The following is a 6,875-nucleotide window of genomic DNA, read 5'->3' on the forward strand; positions in this document are numbered from 1 at the left end:
TAGTATAATAAAAAATAGTTTTGATCTTGCAGAGTCCCTGAAAGGGTCTTGGGGACACCACCCACCACCCCCCAGGTTCTGCAGATTATATTTTGAGAAACACTGGTCTAAATCTGCCTTGGTACTCTGTCCCTCTTTGTCAGTGGCTCGTTGAGAGGCTGACCATGTGACCTAATTCTGGTCAGTACATAATGTGAAGTGGGGAGTGGGGAGCTTCAGAGAAAGGGTTTTACCGTGAGAGTCCATAGTGAGAAGTCTTTTCCTTCTTGCCTTGTCCATCTTCCAGTGAGCCAGACATGTTTGGAGCTATGGTGTCATATCCTAAAACCATGAGAGGAAAGCAAGAAAAATACAGGCCTACCTGTTTTATTATGGTTTGCTTTATTGCACTTCACTGATACTGGATTTTTTACAAATTCAAGGTTTGTGGCAACCTTGCATCAAGTAAGTCTATCCAAACCATTTTTCCGACAGCACGTGCCCACTTTGTGTCTCTGTGTCACATTTTGGTAATTCTTGCAATATTTTAAACTTTTTCATTTTTGTTATATCTGTTATAGTGTCCTGTAATCAGTGATCTTTGATGTTACTATTGTAATTGTTTTGGGATACCACAAACCGTACCCTGATAAGACAGAGATCTTAATAAATGTTGTGTGTGTCCTGACTACTCCACTGACTGGCCAGTCCTCTGTCTCCCTCTTCTCAGGCCTCCCTATTCTCTAAGACACAATTATATTGAAATCAGGTCAATTAATAGGCCTACAGTGGCCCTTAATGGTTTAAGGGAAGGAAAGAGTCACATATCTCTCACTCTAAATCAAAAACTAGAAATGATTAAGCTTAGTGAGGAAGGCACATCCAAACCCAAGATAGGTCAAAAGGTAAGCTTCTGATGCCAAACAGTTAGCCAAGTTATGAATGCAAAGGAAAAGTTTCTGAAGGAAATTAAAAATGCTACTCCCTTGAACAGATGAGTGACAAAAAAGCAAAACAGTCTTATTGCTGATACGGAGAAGGTTTCACTGGTCTGGATACACGATCAAACAAGCCAAAACATTCCCTAAAACCAAAGCCTATCCAGAGCATGGCCCTAACTCTGCAGTTCTGTGAAGGCTAAGAGAGGTGAGGAAGCTGCAGAAGAAAAGCTGGAAGCTAGCAGAGGTTGGTTTAAGAGGTTTAAGGAAAGAAGTCATCTGCATAACATAAAAGTGTCAGGTGAAGCACCAAGTGCCAACGTAGAAGCTGCAGCAAGTTATTCAGAAAATCTTGCGAAGATGATTAATGAAGCTGGCTACACAAAACAGTTTCAATGTAGACAATGGCATTGTCTTCTTCTGTTGGAAGAAGATGCCATCTAGGACTTTTGTAGCTAGAGAGAAGTCAATGTCAGGCTTCAATGCTTCAAAGGACAGGCTGACTCTCCTGTTAGGGGATAATGCTGCTGGTGACTTTAAGTTAGAGACAATGCTCATTTACCATTCAAAAAAAACTAGGGCCTCTAAAAATTATGCCAGATTGACTCTGCCTTTGCTCTGTAAATGGAACAACAAAGCCTAGATGACAGCGTATCTGTTTACATCACGGTTTACTGAATATTTTAAGCCCACTGTTGAGACCTGCTGCTCAGAAAAAGAGATTCCTTTAAAAATGTTACTGCCTACTGACAATGTACCTGGTCACCCAAGGGTTCTTACTGATGGAGGTGTACAAGGAAATTAATGTTGTTTCCATGCCTGCTACCACAACATCCATTCTGCAGCTAATGGGTCAGGGAGTAATTTTGAGTTTCAAGTCTTAATATTTGAAAAATGCATTTCTTTTCTTTCTTTCTTTTTTTTTGGCAAACTTTGTATTTTTTATTCATATTTAGCTTCCAGTATTTTCTTTTTTTTTTTTTTTAGTGATGTCTTTTTTTTTTTTTTATTTCATCTTATTGTTATGGGGGATACACAATTGCAGGTTACATATGTTGCCCATGTACCGCCTTTCCCCCCCAATTTTTTTTTTTTTTGAAACAGGTTCAGAAGGTAGAGAAATACATTTCAGAAGGCTGTATCTTCCATAGATTGATTCCTCTGATAGATCTGAGCAAAGTAAATTGAGAACCTTCTGAAGATAATTCACTATTCTAGATGCCATTAAGAACATGCATGATTTGGGAGAGGTTAAAATATCAACATTAACAGGAGTTTAGAAGAGATTGATTCCATACCTCATGGATGACTTTGAGGGGTTCAAGCCTTCTATGGAGGAAGTCTCTGCAGAGGTGGTAGAAATAGCAAGAGAACTAGAATTAGAGGTAAAGTCTGAAGCTGTGAGTGAATTACAGCAATCTCATGATAAACGTTGAACAGATGAGGAGTTGCTTCTTATGGATGAGCAAAGAAAGTGGGTGTCTTGAGATAGAATCTACTCCTGGTGAAGGTCCTGTGAACATTGTTCAACAAAGGATTTAGGATATTCCATAAACTTAGTTGATAAAGCAGCAGCAAGTGTTCGAGAGGATTGACTCCAATTTTGAAAAAAGTTCTGTGGATAAAAGGCTATCAAACTATCACATCAGCAGAAGTATCTTTTGTGAAAGGAAGAGTCAATCAATGCAACAAACTTCATTGTTGTTTTATTTTAAGAAGTTGTCACAGTCACCCCAACTTTCAGCAGCCTGACCAGTTAGCAGCCATCAACATCAGGACAAGACTCTCTACCGGGAAAAATAATATAACTCACTGAAGGATACCATGATCATTAGCATTTTTTAGTAATAAGGTATTTTTTAATTAAAGTATGTACAGTTTTTAGACATAATGTTATTGCACACTAATAGACTACAGTATAGTGTAAACATAACTTTGATACGTACTGGGAAAAAATTTTATGTGACTCACTTTATTGCAATATTTGCTTTATTGGAGTGATCTGGAACCAAACCTGCAATTTCTCCAAGGTATGGCTATAGAGAAAAGGCCACCCAGAACCCAGATGTCACTGAGTGGCTAAATTAACCTCCCCTGGCCCTGTATCTCTCTAGACTGCTCATCACATGAGAGAGAAAATAGCCTATTGCTTAAGCCATTTTGGGCCAAGTATTCAGTTACTTGCAACCAAGAAGATCCTGACTGATATACAGGACAAATAAACAATTTGGCTTCAGCCTGAAATAGTCTCAGGACATTTTTTATCCCAGAATGAAAAGAAATTGGATTTAATAGAACTTTGCATGGTAAGGAAAGATAAAGAGGAAAGATGTGATTTGGAATGTCTTTTTTAAAAAAATGCTTTACTCTTTGGCTGCTCTTCCTTCTTGTTCAAAATTAAGGGGAGGTGACTACAAAGTGCTGCTGCTGATGCTGCTGCTGTAGTTTCCTAAAACACATCAAAACTTCCACCTCTGCTCCTCTATAGTCTATTTATATCATAGTGGTCAGACAAATTCTTTTAAAACATAAGTCAGATCATGTCATTCCTCTGCTTTGGCTCCCCTCACTCAGTGTTCAAGCCAAAATTCTTACCATGGCTACAAGGTTCTTATGACCTGCCCTCCACCTCCTTTCCTCTCTGACCTCGCGTCCTGCAATCCTGTAAACTAACCACTCAGTTAACCACTGGCCACCTCCCTATTCTTCTACCTTGCCAGGCACATTCTTGTGCCTCAGGACCTTTGCACTGGCTGTTCCCTCTGTTTGAATGTTCTTCCCCTTAGTGTCTATATTACTTACATCTCCCCTTTCAATTCTGCTCAAATGTCACCATCTTTGTGAGGCCTAGTATGACAACATTACTTAAAATTGGAATCCCCTTCCAGCTTTCCAAATCTCTCTTATCTTGCTCTTACACAGTCTTCAACCGTAATATATAATTTACCTATTTTGATTGCTTGTTTGGTCTGTCTCCCTCCACTAGAATGTAAGCTCAACAAGAAAAGAGATTTTGTCTGCTTTGTTCTTTAAGGTATCCCCAGTGCCTGAGGCAGTGCCTGGTACTTTGTGGTTGGTGATCAATAAGTATTTGGTGACTAAATAAATTTCTAAATTCCAGTAAGTGTTTTCCATTTCAAAGTAAGCACTTTAGCAGGCTGTACACATATTCCAATGATGTTGCTCAAAAGGTATCACATCAAAAGGTAGGCACTGAATTTGTTGAAAATAATTTTTTCTTTGAGAATAAATATGATTTTGGGGTAAATCCAAAAGTCATTCAGAGCCTAATCTGATGAACACATTCTAAAGAAATATGTTAAAATGCCAAACCTGTATTTTCCTACTGAGTTAACTGCATTTGGGTAGGTAGGGAAACGTCCAAAAGATGTGTTTGATTTTCTAAGATAGACAACAGACTTGATTCTGAACACAATTTCAAAGAGGAGTTCTAAAAATGTACACCAATAACAAGTTGCAGGATAAGCACTATATATCACTATTTTATGTTAAAAATATATATATATTTATTTATTTCTATATCTGTGTATATGTGTGAATGAATTTCTTCCAACCTCTCTAAAGACTTCCACTACACAGAGTCGTCTTTCAAAAATGAAAATCAGATTCTGACACCCCACTCCCACCGCCAATTTTAAGAACCTCCGATGGCCTCTCATTGTATTTAGTATGAAATTGAACTTTCCACTCAGTCCTGCCTGGTGTGATCTGGCCCCTCCCAGAACTCTCACTTATGGCACACAAAGTGCCAGCCATGGAGGCCCCCTTTCTGGTTCCTTGGCCCTTTGTACTTGTCAGTCAGTCTGCCTGGAAGGCTCTTCCCTTAAAGGCACAAGACTCTGATTCTTTTTCATCATTCAGATCCCACCTCCATACATAAAGCAACCTTCCCAGGATTGGTTTTATTTCTTTTACTTGTTTCCTTGCTCGTTGGCTTTCTCCTCCCATTAAAACATAAGCCCTGTGAAGGCAGGGACCCTGTTAGTTACGTTCACTTCTGCAGCCCCAGCCCCTCTGTGCCTGCATTGGAGGATTGATAACCAAACTGTGGTTAGTGAGACTGGGAGGGAGGCAGACAGGAGGAAAGGAACATTTGCTTTACATTTTATTAACTTCTGTTATATATGAATTTTTACGAATATGTATTATTGTGACTTTAAAATATTTTAATTCTGCTGAAATAAATAGGTTCTGATTTTAGTATGTATTAAGTTAATAACCTACCCCTTATTCTACTCATATGTGTTCCTCAGAAACAAGTGTTTCAAAAACCCCAGCAAGCACTCAGGCCACACAGCTATATTCACGTGCAAATTCAAATTTGGATAATAAAGGACCAATTTATAATGGCTTTCTTCTGTAATGCATACCATCTGGGTTATTTCAACAACACCAACAATTTCTGGATCTGGGAGAGAACATTTCTTGTTAGGGCCTGTGTGCTGTAACAGACGAGAATATGGGCTGAGTCACCCCAGCTTTCATTAATCCTGTGTTCTGGCCAGGACTACCTTTCCAGAGATGACAGGATGGATAATCGCAGTCTTGCTGGATACCGCGTGAGGCATTTCATATCCGCGGCCTCATTTTATTTGCAAGATCAATTTAAGGCTGTTTGTAATTAACTGCCAAACAGTATGGGACAGAGTCCAGGGACCAGGAGACTTCAGAGTCCTCCCAGTGGGCTAGAATTATCAGGGAGAACTTCATGGAAGAAAAGAAAGTGGACTAGGGCCTTGGGGCAATATTTACTCTGCAAACCTGGAAGTAGTCCTACAAGTTAAAAAAGCACAGAGTCCAGACCACCGGCTCTGCTTTCTGACTTCGAAAACATGGCCTTAAACTTAGCTGGGCTTAGCTCCTCTGGCCATCTGAGTGAATCTCTGCATCATGCTGTATTTCCAAAGATGATTCATTTCTAGCCAATCCCTGTGGATTTAGGCCAGTAGTAGTAGTTGAAATGATAGTGCATGTCACTTACAAAGTGCTGGCTAAGTCTGCAGGAAAAACAGACCACTGCTGTTCACTGTTCCTCCCACCTCCACCCAGGTGAAAATCCTCAGAAAAGCAAATTGTCTCTCCTCCCTCCTGCCATTTCCCTGTACCCTACCCCACCCCACCCTGTCACTCACAAACACACAGATCAGTGGACAAATGACTGGGTGTTCTGTTCTCCTGGTGTTTCATTCTTAGTGCTTTAGATTTTTGTCTGATCTGCTGAGTGTTTTGCCCTACGAGTTCTTTTGAAAAGACTCTGAGTAAGAACACCTGATGAATTTATCAAGCACTAACACTTTGGTTCCCAACTCTTCATTTGTACTAAACATGATTTATTAATTTTAAAATATACCATGCAAAACTTGATTATTCATAAATCACTAAAGCAGTTGATAAGGTACTATCATAGAAACGTGGTTAGGTACCAACCAGAGTAGTTTTCAAACTGTGTTTCCAAGAGAGAAGAATACCAACTTTAGTAAATGCAGTGTGCCCACGTGGAAAATATGGGTTTTTGTGTATGCATACACACACACACACACACACACACACACACGCACGATAGATAATCATTTTGAACATTCAGGAGGACTATCCTAAATTCTGATATAACACTTCAACCATGTTAATACAAGTTCTTGACACAAACTCGTCTTCTCCAGTATCCAACCATACCAAGTTTAATATAACTATTACAGTTTTATTAAAAATTTGTGGGACGTCGCATCAAACAGCCTATAACATTTAAAAAAATTACCACCAAACATATTTCCTCTCAGGTCTCTCCTCCAGCCACCTTGTTTTTGCTCAATCCCCTCTTCCCTTCTAGTACACATACACATACACACACACACAGACACACACACAGACACAAAGCTAACCTTGCTGACTCCAAAGTCAGCCTCTAAACCTTTCTCATACAGAGCTATTTAGCTCAGT

The sequence above is a fragment of the Eulemur rufifrons genome, chromosome 8 (genome assembly GCF_041146395.1).
Source record: "Eulemur rufifrons isolate Redbay chromosome 8, OSU_ERuf_1, whole genome shotgun sequence".
Taxonomy (NCBI): Eukaryota; Metazoa; Chordata; class Mammalia; order Primates; family Lemuridae; genus Eulemur; species Eulemur rufifrons.